This window comes from Ailuropoda melanoleuca, chromosome 8, assembly GCF_002007445.2.
Source record: "Ailuropoda melanoleuca isolate Jingjing chromosome 8, ASM200744v2, whole genome shotgun sequence".
NCBI classification, from domain to species: Eukaryota; Metazoa; Chordata; class Mammalia; order Carnivora; family Ursidae; genus Ailuropoda; species Ailuropoda melanoleuca.
The window spans coordinates 37,319,204-37,340,972 of record NC_048225.1 but is presented as its reverse complement, the minus strand read 5'-3'; positions in this window follow the sequence as shown (position 1 = coordinate 37,340,972).

Below are 21,769 nucleotides of genomic sequence, written 5' to 3'. Positions count from 1 at the left end.
CACAGCACCATGGTCAGAACAGAAGTTTGGGGGACTTTGACCAGGACACTCAGTGAGGAAGGGGCCCTGGGTGCTGGCACATTAGTCCCTTCCAAGGGTGCTGATTAGAGCTGACCAATTGAAAGGCCCCTGGAGGGGAGAGAAGTGACACTGATGAGGAGAATGTCTCAGGTAAGGGAGTCCACGCCGTGTGACAGGTGGGTGCATCAACACGGAGATCATACAAGCTGGTTACTAGGGACTGAATGCTTGTGCCCTCCAGCCCACCCCTGGAAATTCATTCTGTTGGAGCCCTAATTCCCAGTGTGATGGTATTAGGAGGGGGGACCTTGGGAAGGTTGATCATGTCATGAAGGCAGAGCCCTCATGAGTGAGCTTAGCACTCTTGTAAGAAGAGATGTAAGGGGTCCCTCGGTGCCTCAGTCGGGTAAGCGTCCAACTCTCGATTTCGGCTCAGGTCATGGTCTCAGAGTTGTGAGATCGAGCCCCATGTCAGGCTCCACACCCAACGTGGAGCCCTCTCTCTCTCCCTCTGCCCTTCCCCTGCCTCTTTTAAAAAATAAGAAATAAGAAGAGACATATGAGGCCCTCCATATGAGGATCCAGCAAGAGGATGGTCATCTGCAATCCAGGAAGAGGGCCCTCACCAAAAGCTGACCATGCTGGCACCGTCATCTTAGGCTTTCCTCCTCCGGAATAACGAAAAGGACAGTTCTGCTGTTTAAGCCACCTCATCCTCGGCATTTTGTTACAGGCCCTAACCGTCTAAGTGAGTGGCCAACAAGAGGCCCATCTAAGGCAATGTGAGCAGTGGGGCAGGGCCAGAACGCTCCTCTCTAGCCTATTCATGAGGAAGGAATGGGGCACAATTTTTCTCCGTGTCCCCAGAGTTATGCCATGAAAATGCAGTTGAGTTTTCTCACCTGGCCTGCCATGTATAAGAGAAAACTTCCTGCCTTTGCCTTGCAGTAAGGCTGGTGGCTGTCTGAGTAAAGGGACTGTAGGGCGAGGGGACCTTTCCCTTCTTCATCTAGGGGCCTGCATCACTAGTGCTCTCCCCCGCCTGAATCCTGGCATTACCTAGCTTCCCCTCACAGGGGCAGTGTAGCCTCAATAAGCAGGTGCTTATCACCTGGCTGCGTGGAAAACGGCATTGCAGTGGCCCCACTTAGCTAGGATGCAGCACCTAACCTGGGTCCTTTGGAGATGAGCGCTGGTTCTTCTGTTACATATACATTCATTCATTCATTCATTCTTTTTTTTCACTTACTAACCGTGCGTTCAAAGCCTACCATTTGTACAAGCTCTGTGAGAGGGGTTGGGGATGCAGAAAAGTTTTTAAAAATAATAATAATTTAGGGGCGCCTGGCTGGCTCAGTCAGTGGAGCATGCAACTCTCGAACTCTGGGTTGTACGTCCGAGCCCCATGTTGGGTGTAGAGGTTCCTTAAAAATAAAATCTTAAAAGAGTAATAATGATAATAATTTACATCATGCTCCAAGACCTCCCTGAGGTCAGTGTTGAGTGAGAGATTTTAAAATAGTGAATCCCGTGCAACCGTGTTACGTGCATAACTTAGTAGTGGTGGAAATGAAGGGTTGTGTGATACAGGGCAGAATCCTTCAGATCTCAGCTTAAATGTGGCTTCTGTGGGGATGCCTTCTCTAGCCCTTAGACAGGTCACATGCCCCTGTTCTGTGGTGCCTCAGATCCCTCCCTGTATTTCTTTATTGTAACACCCAGCACCCCGCATTGTTGTTCCTTGTCTGTCTTCCCTGACAGATGTAACAAGCTATTCGAAGGAACCATTTCTTTTTTTTTTTCACTACGCCCCGACACCTATCATAGTAAGTACTCAGTAAGTACTTACCGAATAAAGACTAACCAACATACAATTGCTCCATGACACCCCGAGTGCAAGAGACAGCACATCTTCATATTTCTAAATCAAATCAAATCTCAACTTATCAAAAATGAGCCACAAGTCTAATATTTTTAAATTATTTTTAAAAATATCCTTCATCTCCTGTGGTTCATACCCAAATCGCGGAGCTATGAGGTTATGCAGTTGAGGGAAATGGAGGTGAAAGGCCATGGGCCCTTACCCCTGCCTTTTGTGCTGTCCAAACTGTGGCTCTTGGGCTCTGGGCTTTCACCACCAGTTAGCTTGCTGCTAAGCATGGGCTATCCCTCTGCATCTCACAGCCATCACTCCGGCCCCTGACAGCTGCAACCCCATCTAAGGCCTGCCCCTCTCAAACATTACCCACAAGTGGTGCGCAGATGCAGGGCGTGGCCCAGAACACATAGGCATTCTACCCCTCGCACCCCCTGAGAAGTCATCTCCAGGGAGGAGCCACTCTCCACTTTCCCTTTCCTCCCCACTTGGATACCTGCCTGAAGCCCCTTTTGTCTGTCCTTGCTATTATCTTGGGAGGAGGAAAGATACTGTCCAAATTAATACTGATGAATTACAGCTTGAAAAAGGCAAGGAACCCATTAATTCTCAACGATTCTCCCTGTGTATATATTCATTCCATGAATGAATGTGTATTTTTATGGAGCAACCTTTTATTAGGACATTCCATACCTCTGTCCTGAGGTCACTGAATTTCTATAAGTCAATAGGCAACCATCGCTTCTGGTCTCATAACTTCTTTTGACCTCAGAAAAGAACACCTACTTCCTTGCAAGGATTAATGGGGACAATGTCTTTGAAGGCACTTTGGGAACTGAAAGTACTATACAAATATAGAATATGGTTAGTGTTAACCAGAGACTTCTGTATTGTACAGCCAGAGGAGAGATGACGTGATAAATGATCTCTCTGGGGTCCTTTCCAATTCTCCCTTGATAGGAGAGAATTATTTTGCTAAAAACTGTCCTTCAGCTAGCCACTATTCTCAAACACTTTGTACTCCCCAGAGAAGTCATGTATCAGTGTTGACTTCTTTTTCTGTCTTTCTTACTGGCTCCTCATTCAAACTTGCAACTCTTAGGTGCTCAAGCTAAAACCGCTTGTGAGAGGAATAGACAAAGAGACTCTACAGGTCCTTTTTTTAATTCTAAGATTTCATGATTTCTAAATGCTAATGATACCAGATACTTGATTTCTCATTCATTCATTCATTCATTCATTCATTCATTTGAATAGTATGTATTGAGCACTTATTCTGCTTAAGAAACCAACCATTGTAAGCATTTCTGCTCTTTATAATTGGCTACGAACATACCTAGTTAGTAGTCTGAGAACACATGAAATTTAGCAGACTTAATTTAGCTCACAGCCTTCCCCCCACTCCACAGTCTCCACCGCTGTAATTTTTCATTCGGAGCCCCGCTCACCAGCTCCTTCATGCTTTTCTCCGCTTTGTCTCGGTGTCCTTGGATGCCTTGCTGCTAAATGCTCCTCCACTTCCATATCAAGGTTCTTGACTGTTACACTGTTTATTGTGTTTTCATTGGCGGTTAGAGGAGAGCATTCGAAAACTCTGAGATAAAACAGTGAGAAACAGCATAGAGATAAAAGCACCAGAATAAGAACCCGGTGAGATATAAAATCAAACTGTTGCTTTCTTGAGGTATGACCTGTATTTTTTCCCTCTAACTGAAGAAATGATCCGTCTTGACCCAGCTATGCACAGAGCTAAATCTGGGGCAAATATTCAGGATTAATGTACACTTTGACACTGTGTGCATAGAGATGGTTTAATTCTGAATGAAGATGGGCTACCAAGGTGCTATTGTGCTGCACTCCTCTTACATTGCCTCCCAAGTCACTCCTTGCTTCTGTTTCCCTGAAAAAGGATCTGCTCCCCCTTTTCTTGAATTTATAACCCCTGATTTCTATAGTTTGGCTTAAGTGGTGATTTTTATGATGCAGTCTGTCTCCATAGCTTTTATATCCAGGGAAGGTATCTGATGTGTGAACTTTGGAACTAGCACTGGGAAAGACAGAATGGGCTCTCTGCTTTCCCTTTTGACTCAGGAGCTGTGAGCAGCCACATGCCAGCATCTAAAATTAATGCACATGCAGTAACGACTATAACAACGTGTGTTGAGTTCCCACCACGGGACAGGCACGGCTTGGGGTGCTTGCCAGGTATCACGCTTTGACTTCTTCTGTGCATTTCCTGGATGAGAGCTCTGAGGCACAGAGAGGTTCAGTAACCTGCTTGAGGTAAAACAGAAGTCAATCCAAGGATTCTGGCTATAAAGTCTGCAGGTGACCACTGTGTTCTCCATTTTCATGCTTTCTGGGTCTTGAGCCCATCTATTTCTGCCTCCTATTCATCACCTAATTATGGCCTCACTTTTGGGGGAACTATCTGCCTTCCTCCAAACTTGTTCTCCCCCCCCCACCCCCCAGTTTGGAGTACGATTTCATCCGCCCTTCACTATACGCACACTATCACCAGGTCCTCAGGGAAACCAAGCTCCCCTCCCAGTGTGCCCCCTGGGAACTTCCTGGTATGGAACAGCTCCCCTGAGGAAGTGGGACTTAATAAAAACCTTGACAATATAATAAATGGGGAACATTACTAAGAAAAACCTTTTAAGCTAAAAACAGTACACAGATCATAAGTGAGTAGTTTAATGAATTATCACCCAGTGAACATAACTATGAAACCAGGTCAAGATATAAAATGTTACCAGCACCTGCAGAAGTCCTCCTCATGCCCTCTTCCAAGTAGCATTCCTCCCTCCTACCCCAAGCGAACCATTTCAAAGCTCGGCATTAGCTTTCGCTTCGTCTTGAATTTTATAGAAATGGAATTTACACCTTCTTTTGTCTCTGGCTTCTTTTGCTCATTAGTAGCTTGTAAGACGCATTTATGTTGTTTGGTGGAGCTGTGGGCTGTCTACTTTCATGGATGTATAGAATTCCATTGTGTCAATCTACCACAATACATTTGTCTATTGTGCTGTTGATGGACATTTGCGCTGCTGCTAGTTTGAGGATATCATGAATAAAGCTATTATAAATGTTCTTATACATGTCTTTGGGGAACAGTGCATAATTTATGTTGGGTTTATGCCCGGGGGTATAAAAGGAGAACTTTTAACCCAGAAGGCAGGATGGTGAATGAGACATATTTGACAATGAGATCACAAGAAAAACAATTTCTGACTAATGAGGACATCTTCAGACCATAGCCACCAAGAAATATTTTTTTCCATTTAAATGCAGGGAAGCTTATAAAAGCATGCTTCTTGCAGAACAGGAGCTTCTGTAAAAGGTATTCATGGGCAGAGAGAATTTTTTCAGAGTACATTTATACTCGAGAGCTACTATCCTGCCGTTATGTGGTTTCCACGATGGTAAAAAAGAATACAACTAGAGCGACAGAGCTACAGGGATTGGAATATGTGCAGTTATAGTTCAAAAGTCTGACATTCTGGCCACAAAGTCTGAAAACCATCTGGATTTTGGGGAAGCAACTCATCCAAGGAGACTGGCATGGGTGGGAGCTCGGGAAGATGGCAGCGTAGGAGGTTCCTGAGCTCACCTCACCCCGCGTCTTCAACTAGATATCGTCCACGTCCGAGTCGGCAAAGTGGAGAGGGATGTGAAGACTGAAGAACAAACCCCACAACTAAATAAAGAGAGGAGGCTGCATCTGAAAGTGAGGAAGGTCAGAAGTGGGGAGAGAGGCTGCCTGCAGGAGGGAGGGAGCGGCCATGGAAAAGGCAGAAAAATGGGCCCTCGCACCACGGAGTTCACAGGGGAAGACTAAACCCCAAAATGTTTGGCTTTAATGTTCAAAATCATTAGCCATCAGGGAAATTCAAATCAAAACCACACTGAGATACCACCTTACGCCAGTTAGAATGGCAAAAATGGACAAGGCAAGAAACAACAATTGCTGGAGAGGATGTGGAGAAAGGGGTTCCCTCCTACATTGTTGGTGGGAATTCAGGTTGGTACAGCCACTCTGGAAAACAGTGTGGAGGTCCCTTAAAAAGTTAAAAATTGAGCTACCCTATGACCCAGCCATTGCACTACTGGGTATTTACCCCAAAGATACAGACGTAGTGAAGAGAGGGCTATATGCACCCCAATGTTCATAGCAGCATTGTCCACAATAGCTAAATTGTGGAAGGAGCCAAGATGCCCTTCAACAGATGACTGGATTAAGAAGATGTGGTCCATATATACAGTGGAATATTATTCAGCCAGCAGAAAGAATGATTTCTCAACATTTGCTACAACATGGACGGGACTGGAGGAGATAATGCTAAGTGAAATAAGTCAAGCAGAGAAAGACAATTATCATATAGTTTCACTCATTTATGGAACATAAGAAATAGGAAGATCAATAGGAGAAGAAAGGGAAGGAGAAAGGGGGGGTAAACAGAAGGGGGAATGAACCATGAGAGACTATGGACTCTGGGAAACAAACTGAGGGCTTCAGAGGGGAGTGGGGTGGGGGAATGGGATAGGCTGGTGATGGGTATTAAGGAGGGCACGTATTGCATGGTGCACTGGGTGTTATACGCAAGTAATGAATCATGGAACTTTACATCAAAAACTAGGCATGTACTGTATGGTGACTAACATAATATAATAAAAAATATTATTATAAAAAATAAAAAAATAAAAACCAGAGAGGCTGAATTCTGTGAGTTTGTAAAACCAGTGGGACTTGGAGCCTCAAGCATGAAAAGTCAGCTGACTCAGCCCTGGACCAGCTGGGGGTTGACTGATAGCTGGTTCCCCGCCCCTAAACAGACAGCAGTCTGCATGGTGAGGCAACATGAAAAAAGACAACACTAGGGGCAAACAGGAGACAGATCTATTCATACTGCTTTTGGAGTGTGTTTGGGGACTTCTTAGGGAACAAAAGAGTTGGCGGGGTCATTTTCCTCCCCTGCCCCTGTGAGATTCAGGACTGCACAGACACTTGCTACCTAACCTGCTAGCCGTGCACCACACCCACGAGTTCTCCTGAGGACTTGCCCACGCCAAGCCTGCTGGCTCAGGGGACGTTTTGTTAAAGTCATATGTGCACCTGCCGAGCCACCAAGTGCACAGCCGCCACCATACATCGTGCATTCTGCCGCCCCGCACCCAGACCTGCGCCCCCAGCCACCATCACGTGCGGCACCTCCCTGCAGGCCCCCAGCCATCATCGTGCTCCACACCAGCTACCAGGTGCACAGAAGCCGCCCTGCACCTTGTGCCCTGCCCAGCCTCGGGCCTCCAGCAGCCATAGCACACAGCTCCCAGCTGCAGCAGGCTTCGGGGAATCTGGCATAGCGCTCGTGGCCCTGCGCAAATCTTGCTAATACCGCTGCCCTGCTACCGAGTCTGCCAGCGGCCACACCCCCTCAGAGCTGGCCTGCCTGGTTCCCGCTAACAGCGCAGAGAGCAAGCACAGCCCACAACAGCCAGCGACTGCCCTGAAAGGAAAAGGGACTCAGACACAACAGCAGGGCATAAGCAACACACATAGGAGAGTCTCCTGAAGGGCCAGGTTCTGATGAACAGGTGACCCTGCCCTGCAGGGCACTCCAGGACCTCCTCGTCATAAAGCCACTACTTTTAAGAGCAGAAAACACAGCCGACTTCCTTGACACAGAGAAACAGACATAGAGAGGAAGACAAAATGAGAAGATAGAGAAATTTATCCCAAATGGAAGAACGGGACAAGGTGACACCCAGAGACCTAAGCAAAATAGATATAAGTAACATGCCTGGTAGAGAATTTAAAGCAATGATCATAAGGATACTTACTGGAGTTGAGAAAAGAGTGGAGGACATGGGTGAAAGAAGCCCTTAACACAGAGATGAGGAATGACAAAGCAGAGATAAAGGGCACAATAAACAAAATGAGAAACCCCTGCAACGACCAGCAGGAAGGGAGTGCAGAGGAACGAATTAGTGACCTAGTAGAGAAATGGAACGTAATTAAGCTCAAAAGAGAGAGAGAAAAGATTTACACAAAACGAGAAAAGACTTAGGGAACTCAGTGACTCCATCAAACATAATAACATTCATATTATAGGAGGCCCAGAAGAAGAAGAGAGAGAAAAGGGGGCAGAAAATTTATTTGAAGAAATAATAGCTGATAACTTCCCTAATCTGGGATAGGAAACAGATATCCAGAACCAGGAGGCACAGAGAAGCCCCAACAAAATCAACAAAAGCAGACATATTGTAATTAAGTTTGCAAAATATAGTGATAAAAAAATTTTAAAGCAGCCAAGAATATGCTATCCAGCAACGCTATCATTCAGAATTAAAGGAGAGACAAAGACTTTCCCAGAGAAACAAAAACTAAAGGAGTTCATGAATCCTAAACCAGCCCTGCAAGAAATAGGAAAAGGGACTCCTCGAGTGGAAAGGAGAGACCAAAAGTGACAATATAGAGGTAGGAAACACAAAAGCAGTAAAAATTAATATTTCTGTAAAAAAATCAGTCAAGGAACTCACAAAAAAAAATGATATAAAATATAATAGCATATACCTAAAACGTGGGGAAAAGAGGAGAAAAGAACGGGTTCAAACTTCAACAACCATCAACTTCCTATAAACTGCTGAAGTGGAAGACGTTATACGCAAACCTAATGGTGACCAAATATCAGAACCACTGATAAACATGCAAAGCATAAAGAGAGGAAAATCCAAATATATCATTAAAAAATCAGCAAAATGTGAAAGAAAGACAAGATCAGAGAAAATCTTCAGAAACAACTACAAAACAAGTAATAAAGTGGCGATTAATTTATCTCTATCAATATTTACTTTGAATGTAAATGAATTAAATGCTCCAATCAAAAAAACATAGGATGAGAGAATGGGTAAAAAACAGAACAAAACAAAAAAACAAGATCCATCTACATGCTGTCTACAAGACCCATTTTAGACCTAAAGACACCTGCAGATTGAAAGTGAGGGGATGAAGAAACATTATCATGCAAATGGATGTCAAAAGAAAGCCAGTGTAGCAATACTTATATCCAACAATGTAAACTTTTTTTAAAAAATATTTTGTTTATTTATTTGACAGAGACAGCCAGAAAGAGAGGGAACACAAGCAGGGGGAGTGAGAGAGGAAGAAGCAGGCTCCTAGCAGAAGAGCCTGATGTGGGGCTCGATCCCAGATGGCTGGGATCATGCTCTGAGCCAAAGGCAGACGCTTACCGACTGCACCACCCAGGCGCCCCCCGACAAAGTAAACTTTAAAACAAATCCTATAGAAGAGACAAAGACACTAAATAATAATGAAGGGGACAATCCAACAAGAAGTATAATAATTGTAAAGATTTATGCAGCTAACATGGCAACATCCAAATATGTAAAACAATTAATAACAAACATAAAGGAGCTAATAAAAAACAATACAATAATGCTAGGGGACCTTAACACCCAACTTACATCAATGGACAGATCATCTGAACAGAAAATCAACAAGGAATCAATGGCTTTGAATGACACACAAGGAACAGATGGACTTAATAGACGTATTCAAAACATTCCATCCTAAAACAGCAGAATACACATTCTGTTCAAGTGCTCATGGAACATTCTCCAGAATAGGTCACATGTTAGCCCATAAAACAAGCCTCAACAATGACAGGAAGATCGAAGTCATACCATACATCTTTTCTGACCACATACTATGAAATTAGAACCCAACCACGAGAAAAAATCTGGAAAGACCACAAATACGTGGAGGTTTATCAGGATGTCATCAAACGATGGATAGATAAACCAGGAAATAAAAGAAGAAATAAAAAATTATATGGAAACAAATGAAAATAAAAACCCAACAGTCCAAAACCTCTGGGATGCAGCAAAAAACAGTTCTGAGAGGGAAGTTTAGAGCAATACAGGCCAACTCTAAAAGCAAAACAAATCTCAAATAAAAAACCTAACATTGCACCTAATGGATCTAGAAAAACAGCAACAATAAAAAAAAAACTAAAACCAGCAGAAGGAAGGAAATAATAAAGATTAGAGCAGAAATAAATGACACAGAATCTAAAAATACAACAAAACAAAAAACAATAGAACAAACTGAAACCAGGAGTTGATACTTTGAAAAATAAAACTGATAAAACTCTATACAGACTCACCAAGGAAAAAAGAGAAAGGACTTAAAAAAAACCGAAATCACAAGTGAGAGAAGAGAAATAACAACCAACACCCTTGGGGCGCCTGGGTAGCGCAGTCGTTAAGCGTCTGCCTTCGGCTCAGGGCGTGATCCCGGCGTTATGGGATCGAGCCCCACATCAGGCTCCTCCGCTATGAGCCTGCTTCTTCCTCTCCCACTCCCCCTTTGTGTTCCCTCTCTCGCTGGCTGTCTCTATCTCTGTCAAATGAATAAATAAAATCTTAAAAAAAAAAAAAACAAAAAACAACCAACACCCTAGAAATTCAAACAAATACAAGAGAATATTATGAAAAACTATATACCAACGAACTGGACAATCTAGAAGAAATGGATAATTTCCTCAAAATATATAAACTACCAAAACTGAAACAGGAGGAAATAGAAAATTTGAACAGACTGATAACCAGCAAAGAAATTCAGTCAGTCATCAAAAACCTCCCAACAAACAAGAGTCCAGGACCAGACGCCTTCCCAGGTGAATTCTACCAAACATTTAAAGAAGAATACTGATTCTTAAACTATTACGAAAGAAATATGAGAGGAAGGAAAACATCCAGATTCATTCTATGAGGCCAGCGTTACCCTGATACCAAAACCAGGTAAAGACTCCACTAAAAACGGGAACTACAGGCCAAATCTCTGATAAACATAGATGCAAAAATTCTCAACAAAATGCTAGCAAACTGAATTCAACAATACATTAAAAAAAAAAAAAAGCTTCTGCACAGCAAAGGAAACAATCAACAAAACTAAATGACAACCTTCAGAGTGGGAGAAGGCATTCGAAATGACAAATCTGATAAAAGGTTAGTATCCAAAATATATAAAGAATTTACACAACTCAACACCAAAACCCCCAAATAATCCCATTAAAAAATAGAAGACATGAAGAGATATTTCTCCAAGGAAGGCACCTGGATGGCCATCGGACACATAAAAGGACACTCAACATTACTCATCATCAGGGAAATAAATGCAGATCAAAAGTACAATGAACTATCCCCTCACAGCTGTCAGAATGGCTACAATCAACAACACGAGGAGCAACAGGTGTTGGCCGGGATGTAGAGAAAAAGGAACCGTTGTGCACTGCCAGTAAAAATGCAAACTCGTGCAGCCACTGTGGAAAACAGTATGGAGGGTCCTCACAAAATTAAATATAGAACCACGCTACAATCCAGCAATTGCACTACTGGGTATTAACCCAAAAAATACAAGAACACTAATTCAAAGGGATACATGCATCCTGATGTTTATAGCAGCATTATCTACAATAGCCAAGTATGGAAGCAGCCCAAGTGTCCATGGATTGATGAATGGATAAAGAAGTGAGATATATATACACACACACACACACAAGATGTATAGATTGTATGTATACAATGTATATATACAATGTATATTTGTATGTATACACATTATATATGTATATATATTATATGTATACAATATATATGTATATTTATATACACACATATAATGCCATTTGCAATGACAGGGATAGAGCTACAGAATGTAATGCTAAGTGAAATAAGTCAGTCAGAGAAAGACAAATACCATGTGATTTCACTCATATGTGGAATTTAAGAAACAAAACAAAGAAGCAAAGGAAGAAAAATAAGAGACAAGTCAAGGAACAGACTTTTAATTAGAACAAACTGATGGTTACCAGAGGAGAGAGAGGTGGGGGGTGGGGGAAATAGGTGATGGGGATTAAGGAGAACATTTGCTGTGATGAGACTGGCTGATGTATGGAAGTGTTGAATCACTATACCGTACGCCTGAAACTAATATAATGCTGTATGTTAACTAACTGGAAGTAAAATAAAAACTTAAAAAAAAAGAGACTGGCATGGACTGAGACAGACAATGCTTAGAGTGGAACATAAAAGTACAAACCTAGGGGCGCCTGAGTGGCGCAGTCATTAAGCGTCTTCCTTCGGCTCAGGGCGTGATCCTAGAGTCCTGGGATCAAGCCCCGCATCAGGTTCCTCCGCTGGGAGCCTGCTTCTTCCTCTCCCACTCCCCCTGCTTATGTTCCCTCTCTTCTTGGCTGTCTCTCTCTGTCAAATATAGAAATAAAATCTTTAAAAAATAATAAAAATAAAAAAAATAAAAGTACAAACCTAATAGCAGGATGAGAGCAAATGGAAGAAACTCCAGGCAGGAACCATCACAGGCAGGATGCTGGGCACCCCAGCTAAGTATATACCCTATTTCTCCCCCGAGAATGCACGCTCCGTGGGGGCAGGGAGAAGGAAGCAAAGATAAGACATGGGATGGGGCACCTGGGGGGCTCAGTCGGTTAAGCATCCGCCTTAGTCTCAGGCCATGATCCCTGGGTCCTGGGATGGAGCCCCACATGGGGCTCCCTGCTCAGAGGGGAGTCTGCTCTTCCCTGTCCCTCCGCCTGCCACTTCCCTTACTTGTGCACACACTCTTCCTCTGTGTGTGTGTCCAATAAATAAAATCTTTAAAAAACACATTCTAAAAAAGAGCTGGGGAGAGCAGCACACAAGAGGTATTGTATGACGTCCTGGGTAAAGCTGCGCCTGGATTTAGCTGTGCCTGCACCCAGTGCCTCCTGACTTCCCAGTTTCACCAACAAAACAATTTGAGGTAGGTTTTCTATTGCTTTCATCCAAAAGGATCTTCACTAACCATAAGATACCTTTTGTGTTGAAGGTATCCTCTTACCTCCTATGCTGCACTGCAGGAAGGGCCAGAGTTAGAGATGAATTTGATAAAATATATATGATTAAAATTAGAGGGGAAAAATAGGATATATTTGAGAACCAGAGGAATGGCCAGCGCTTGTGATAAATTGTAGACAAATAATGGCTGCTAGAGAAATAGAAGGGAGTATCCTGAAAGAAAGATATTAAATTTGGTCCCTTCTAGGTATCTGAGCATAGACATCACTTTGCATCAGAGCCTTTTTATCTGGTGTGGCAAGATTTATGTCCCTTTAATTTATTGGTGTGAAGTTCTCAGCGTGGAGACTAGCACAGAGACATTGCTATGGCCAGGTGACATAAATCAATGATTCTCAACCACAGACCTGTGCTGAGGGGACTTAGAAATATTGCCTGGGATCCATGAACTGACAGGTATAGTGTCTGGCTGGAAGTAGATCTCCATAAAGCTTTGTTTATGAATGAATGAATGAATGAATGAATGAATGAATGAATGAATGAACGAATGAATATGCACATAAAGCATTACTATTGAAATTACAAATGAAACATTTGGCTCATACAGATTTATTCTAATGCTTTAGATGATGTTGTGATTAATAAAATAATAAAATTTCACTAAAAAACTTTATTGATTTAATGAAAGCTCCTTTCCCCCATTAACATATCCTATTAGATAGTAGGATCTTTAATAGATAGCTACTAAAATACCTAATACCTAATCATTATTTTATGTTAAAAATGCATCATTAAACTTGAAAATGTTGGGGACCCTGTATGGATGATAAATTTCTTGAAGTCAGAAATCTGTCCCCCCCATACCCCTATTATGGTGCTTGCATGTACTCAAAATTATGCCGTGAATAGACTATAAGGTGGATAATAATCATACCACGTGAGAATACTCTACTCCTCTCACCATTTAAAATTCGTGGCTTAAAACATCATTTCATTGTTAAATATAGCCTACGCTGCTACAAGTGCATATATGTACATTTTTACACTTACGAAGTGTATACCTTTTGGTCCCTTGTGGGATAAGAGATAGAATATTGCCAAAATTTCAGCTCCTTCCCCAAATGTGTCATATCCTGATCACAAACTCTTCCTTTTTCCTGAAAGTAACCATTATCCTAGCTTTGATGATAAAGATTAAATCCATATATGCATGCCTAAACTAAGTAGTTTAATTATGCCTACTTTGAATTCTCTACAAAGAACATATCATATGTATTCTTTTTTTTTTTTTAAAGATTTTATTTATTTGACAGAGATAGAGACAGTCAGTGAGAGAGGGAACACAAGCAGGGGGGAGTGGGAGAGGAAGAAGCAGGCTCACAGCAGAGGAGCCTGATGTGGGGCTTGATCCCATAACGCCGGAATCACGCCCTGAGCCGAAGGCAGACGCTTAACCGCTGTGCCACCCAGGCGCCCCCATATGTATTCTTTTGTGTCTTGCTTTGTGGCTCAGTATTAAGTTTGTATGATTCACCCACGCTGTTGTGTCCAGCTGCAATTTTTTCTTTACTATTGTTTTTATTTTTATTTTTTGCAGTATAATTCCTATTCCATAGTGTGTCTATATTGCACTTTATCCAGTATACTGTGGATTCACATCTAAGCAGTTTCCAGTTTGGACTAACACAGTTTTAACAGAATCATTTAGTTAATTTGAGTTTCATGGAATTTACTGGTATGTTTGGGTTTAAATTCACCATTTTATTTTGTGCCTCTATTTATCCCACCTATCTCTTAATTTTTCTCTCCTTCATGTATTTTTTGTATTATTTAATGTCATTTCTATTTTTTGCTACTACTAGTTTAGAATTTATACCTGTTCCATTCTTTCAGTGGTTCCCTAAATATTACAAAATCTACACTCAAATTATAAAACTAAAATTATTCAACACTTTGCTCCCTCTTAAATAGCGTTAGAACCTGAGACCATTTTAACCCAATTTTCTAACCCACCCAACTTATGTGTTATTCTTATCATGGGTTTTAATTCCCTTTTTGTTTTCATTAACCTAGGAATGTATTATTGTTTAGATAAATTCACTTATTATCACTTTTTTTTCTTTTAATTTCTTCTTGCTTCTCCATCTGGGATTACTTGTCTTCTGCCTGAAGTACATTGTTAAAATTGCCTTTAGTGAGGTTCTGCTAATATTAACCCCCATTAGGATTTCTGGGCTAAAATATTTATTTCCCCCTCATTTTTAAAAGCAAATTCTAACTGGAATTAGTTAGATCTAATAATCATAGATTTGCAGTTATTTTCTATCAGTGTATATTTGTATATATTTCTTCCAGAAGTTCTATCTTGTTCTTTTCCAAATAAGAATATGGTAGGTCACATTTCATAGTTTTGTTCCCTGAAGATATTTTCACATATGTCTTTTATTTATTTTAAAATGATTAGCATAGGGGCGCCTGGGTGGCTCAGTTAGTTAAGAGTCTGCCTTCAGCTCAGGTCATTATCTCAGGGTCCTGGGATCCAGCCCCTCATTAGGCTCCCTGCTCAGTGGGGAGCCTGCTTCTCCCTCTCCTCCCCACTCATGAACTCTCTTGCTATCTCTGTCACTGTCTCTGTCTCTCTCTCTCAAATGAATAAATAAAATCTAAAAAAAGTGATTAGCATGGTTGTTTTATTATCTCTGCCAATTTCAATATCTGAAGTCCTTATGGGCTGTTTCCCTTTTCTGGATCTAACTCATGGGGCCTTGTTTCTTTACATGCTTGATTATTTGTGACACTATGCTGGTCATTGATCTTGAAAAATTATTTGTGGGGGTTCTTGAGACATAGGATGAAGGTGTCTTCCTCCAGAGAAGATACGAATTTTCTTCTTCATAATGCCTAGGAATGTACTAGCCTGGAATTACTTTAAACCAAATTCGTGTCTTGGGGTATTTTGTACCACCTGGATGAAATTAATTTGGACTGCAAAACTGTGTTAAGACTCATTAATCTCAGGGTGCCTGGGTGGCTCAAATGGTTAAGTGTCTGCCTTCGGCTCAGGTCATGATCTCCAGGTCCTGGGATAGAGTCGGGCTCCTGGCTCCGCAGGGAGTCTGCTTCTCCCTCTTCCTCTCCCCCTGCTTGTGCTCTCTCCATCTCTCTCTCTCAAATGAATCAATAAATTCCCCCCCCCCAAAAGACCCATTAATCTGAGACTGTTTCCTCCCATCCCTACCCCACATACACATTCTATCAGCAACAAGGTAACCTACCTTTCCATCCCCTCCAAAGAGTGATGAGAACAGACTTACTCTGGTTCACCCTTATTCTGAAGGTATAACCCTTTGGGATTCCAACTTAATGTCATGGCAGTGTCTTTAGACCCCATATTTTGGACAGGCTCTGGGCTTTTATTTCTTCCCCCCTCACTTTGTGATACATTAAAAGCAAAGTTCAAGTTTTCATGGATTATCAAATGTCCTTAATTAAAAGTGGATTTCATGTTTTGCAAATTTCTCTGGGTTCCTGTTTCTTCATAGATTTTGGTCTAATCATTTCATACACCTTGTTAGATCTTTAATTATATTGTATAAGGTTTAAAAACCATATCCATTTCTAGTTGTTTTAAGTAGGAAGGTTGGTGTGAATAACCTATTCAGTATAAACGATTTCCAAAACCACCACAAATTTCTCTCATCCATATGTAAGCCCCTTTGCAATGTGTCTTTATCAATTTTCCCATCAGGAGGTTGAGTCTATTCTCCACCACTTGAATCTAGGCTTGGCTGTGTGCCTTGCTCTGACCAATAGAACATGAACAAATGGAATGGAAGTAGAGATTAGAAAAAGACTTGCCCTGTCTTGATGCTCTTGGGAACTTTATAGTAACCATCATATGGATGGACCTAAGCTAATTTACAGGACATTGAATTTCCTGCATCACCCTTACTAGCAGATAGCCATCATCAGATAGATAGGTGATCCCCGCTGCATGAGTGAGCCCAGCCTCTGCCATGTGGAAGAAAGACAAGTTATCTCATCTGAGCCCAGTACAAACTGCTAACCCACAGAACTGTCAACAAATAAATGTTTTAAGTTGCTTAGCTTAAGATGACTTGCTATGGAGAAAAAACTAACCGATATACCCTCTAGTGTGTGAAAGAGATGTCCCTAATTATAATTTTTTAAAAATGTTTGATAGGTAACACATGATCACGAAAGAAAATTTGGATATATGAAAAGAAGAAAATTTTAAGAACACCTAAAATCCTACTACCCAGAAATAACAATGTTGATGCTTTAATGTATCTGTCTGAATATGTGTGTTGTGGGGGATGGGCTGGCAAGTTACGGTGTGCATAGGATGACAATACACAACTACGTACACACACCAAAATACGGCACACACCTAAACATGCAGTACAGTCTGGCAGATATGTAAGAGCAAAAGATTATAAAATATGCTTGTAATACGCTTTTTACGCTCAATCACGTAAAGGTACATTTTGATAGGTAAAATTTAGTTAATATGAACAGTTAGTGTCGTTTCTTCAAAGGAATTAAATAGGGAATGGCAGGACTGCAAGTTGGAGTTAGAACAGAGCAAGTGAATACCTCAGAAGGAACCGATCGATGAGGTTAATGGGAAAAACAGGGATGGTCTCTTGCCTGTAAAAAATTCTCAATTTTTTATTCTGATCATATTTATATTTTATGTGTCCCCTCCCCCTCCAAATATGACATTTGTTTTTGTCTGTTCTACAGAGCACTTCCTACTATGGTTATGGAATTAAGGCTGATTAAGGCCCGGGGTTAGCTCTGAAAGTAGCCACCATGAGGCCTCGATTCCCTTCCTCCGCCCTTGTACTCAGGGCTTTGGTGGCCCAACTGTACCTGGGACATGGGGGCCATTTCACAGCTGCTGTCTGAAGACTCAGGGGTTCCTGCTTGCTTCCCATCCGTGCAGCAGGACACCTTCGGTGTGGGTGATTTTCAGTTGTGTAAAGGTCTAAGTTCTTGGGAATTCTCCAGAGTGCTTAACTTAAGACTAAAACACAAATTTGACTTTCTAGAACTTTTCTTTATGGGAGAAAGGGTACCCGCCCCCAATTTTTCTGATCCTAACATAGGCAGGAAATCACAGTGAAATTAACCAGTGAGCCATGAGCCTCTGGGGGCAGCTTTCCCTGTAATGGCAGCATCTACACAGCACCAAAACACGGTTCCAGCAAGATGTGGCCTATGTGGTGTCGGCAACCGTTCTGAATTAGCTAAAAATGGGGGTTTTCTCATGAGGTAGACAAAGCCTGTGTTTGTAAAAATTTCCTCCCGTGATATAGTCTCAGAAATCTTCTGGCGTCCATGACTTCAACATTAGTGTTCCATCTACCAACGGAAGTCAATGTCCTTAAGGAGTGCTTTTTAGTGACCTAGCATTGGAAAAAAGCGAAAGAGAGCTTTCGAGCCTCATTTTCCTTGAGTCTGTGAAGAAAACTACTGGCCCCTGACTGAGGAAACTATTCTCAATGAATAACAAAGGTGCAGATTTTCTATCAACAAATTCGATACTTACATCTAGCCTGATGTTACAGTGAGGCTTGGTTTATGCGTGACTCATTTGAACAGTCTGCATTGATCACAACACCAACCTCTTCAAGTGGCCTTAATGCAGGAAGCCAGTCAAGGATTTTGTGGCCAGTAAAAAAGGTCCAAACCTTGAGCTATGAAAATAGTTCCAGTAAAAAAGGTCCAAACCTTGAGCTATGAAAATAGTCCAAACCTTGAGCTATGAAAATAGTATGAAACATACTATATCCTTCTCTTACTCCGACAACCTCTCTTGCTCCCCATGACATTTTTTAAAAGATTTATTTATTTCTTTATTTGAGAGACAGAGAGAGAGACTGGGGGGAGGAGGGAGAGAGAGTCTTAAGCAGACTCTGTGCTGAATGTGAAGCCTGATGGGGGGCTTGATCTCATGACCCTGAGATCAGGGCCTGAGCTGTAACCAAGAGTCGGAGGCTTAACCCATTAAACCACCTGGGCACCTGCCTTCCCATACCATTTTTAAAATGAGATATTTCTAATAAAAAATCCTGATTTCAAATATTTCCCTTATAAAAGCAGAAGCTCTGCCAACACAGGGCCTGACTTCCCATAATGGCAACAACTGGCTGGTGTGGGGAGGTCGTACCCCCCTTAGCGGGGGCAGGCACTCTACAGTTAGCCTGAGCCCCAGCACACTTTATTGCCTCACTCACCCAGAAGCTCAGTATACTGTTTTACTCAACTGCTTCCCCCCTCTCTTTACCTCCCGGACTCCACATTCCTCTTACGTTGCAGCTCCTGGTCTAAAAGTTTAATTAGTAAATTAGTAAATGGAACTGCGGCCAATCATTTGCCATCCTCAATTCCTCATTCTTCAGGCTGCGTCTAGACCTTTCTTTTCGCCTTATCTTCCCCTTCACTTTCCTCTCTTACAGCTAAAATGCAGAGTTCCTTTTATCCAGATCTCAGTGACGTGAACATTTTGGCTGTTGGGAAGCCCACATACTATGGTCTACCCTGAAACCTGTGTCTTCTAGCAATAGCACCATTGTCTTCTTATGAATTTCAGGGATTTATACTATCCTTTGCACAGGCCAAGAGAGCTATGTGAGTCTGGTAGGTACCTTCCTGAAATAAAGGAAACCGAGAGAAAAAAAAAAATTTTTTTTTTTACCTTTGATGTTTATTTCGTGTGGTCTTTATTTAGAACATTATCATTCCAGGTCATTCTGTTAAAGAATTCTGACTGTGACTCCTGGCTTATTCTTTGAACATTGTGAATCAGAAGAGTGGGGCTCAGCTGTGCAAATGTTACTGTTTTAGAATTGAGAATATACCTCTTAAGCCCCCATGTGTACTCTCTATTGTTAGGCAAGGCAGCCCAATCATCGCAAAACAGCCCTCTGACCTCTGGCTTTGAAACTGTGCACACAGAGCTGGGGAACAAAGAGTTCTTTTTCATCTGCATTTATATCCTCAATGTGAATCACACTAACAGTCTATTTTAAGTATCTGATTCGGTTGATGTATTATTTTCTAGTTAATTCAAGTTGCTTCATCTGTGCATGTTTTACCTTCCTCACGTGGCTAGTGGTTACTTAGTGCAGTTCTAGACCATTGATTTTGCTCAGGTCTGTGTAAAAGATCGAAAGTGAGAGAAACTCGAGGGAAGGTCGCTCGTAGGAGACTACTGCAATAGTCTAGGTTTGAGGAATCATAATGACGTTGGCCAAGCTTAAAGCAGTAGGAGTGGAAAGAAAGGCATACATTCATTCCCTGATTGTAAGGCAATCCATTAGAAAAATTCTTGGGAGTATCAAGCTAAGTGAACTAAGACAGTCAGAGAAAAACAAACACCATATGATTTCACTCATATGTGGAATATAAGAAACACAACAAATGAGGATAGGGGAAAAAAAGAAAGAGAGAGGCAAACCAAGAAACAGACTCTTAACATTAGAGAACAAACTGATGGTTACCTGAGGGGAGGCGGGTGGGGGATGGGTGAGGTAGGTGACGGGGATGAAGGAGTGCACCTGTTGTGATGAGCGCTGGGTGATATATGGAGGTGTTGAATCACTAAATTGTGCACCTGAAACTAATATAGCCCTGTATATTAACTCTGCTGGAATGAAAATAAAAAATAAGGAATGAAAAAGAAAAAGAAAAATCCTTGAGAATGGAAGGTGAGAGGAATTTCTTCGAGCATTGAAAGAGCTTCAGCAAAAGGTTGTTTTCTAGAATTCTAGTTTCATGGACTGTTTAAAGAAGAAAAGTTCGAAAATACTAACTTTAGGAAACAATTTGTTGTGCTTCAGTCATCTCAGAGATTTTAATATGTTAACATGCTTTGTGAACCTGCGAGAGTGTGATAACTTAGGTCACATGCACCAAATTTGTTTGACTATGGAATTCTTTTTGGAGGACATGTCATAGTGTAAGTGTTCTATGGAACACATTCTGAGATAAAAGAAGACAACCAAGCACTGAGGCCTTGCTAATGAAGTGCTGGGCTGGATTCAGAGGAGAGAATCTTCAGATGGTGCCTAAGCAACTTCAGACAAGGTATTTTCAGTATTGTAGGGTGCCATGAGGCAACACCCAGATGTCCCTGTCAAAGTCAAGGAGCTCTCTTTGCCAGCTTTGAGGAGTGTCGCCAACAAAGAGCTTATAAGGGAGCCCAAATATATAGTCCCTCTCCAGGGGCATCCTGCATGCAGTGATAGTTGATATGAAGGTACAAAGACTCAACTACTTGCTTTGATCAGATTCTCTCTGATGGGTCATCCAGTTCAGAGCTCCCCCCCCGGGGGTTGACTGAGAGCTCTGTTATAATGCATTGCCATTCAGTTTCTCCCTTGGTCTTATCCGAGCCAACTTTCAGTCAGGAAACCCATTGGTGAAAGGAGAGGCCAAGTCCCAGTAAGGAAGGATTCAGCAAGATTATGGCAAGTGCATGGTAACAGTGATTCCCCCAGTTCTTCTGCAAAGGGATCTAAGCCATTTATTCAGGCTACCATACACTGAAAGGAGAATATTCAGACATTTCAAGGACTATGGGGCGCTGAGTCCAGGTTGACATTGATCCCCATATGATCAACTGAGTTTTTGTTGCAACTATGTCATAATGGATGCTTTATTAAAATAGGGTTTTATGGGGATCAAGTAATAAATGGAGTCATGATCTAGGTTCAATGTGTGTTCACTGGCTCCATGGATCCATCCAATCATCCAGCAATCATTTCTTCGGTACCCACACTATAATTTTCCTGGACATCCTCGTAATTGGCTGAACCTTCACATTTATTCTTTTGCCTATAGGGTAACAGCTATTATAGTGGGGAAAGCCAAACCATAGCCTCTGAGACTTCCATTCTTCCCAGACAAGACTATAAAATCAAAACAATATTATTTCATGGGAAGAATGGTAGAGATTAGCACTAC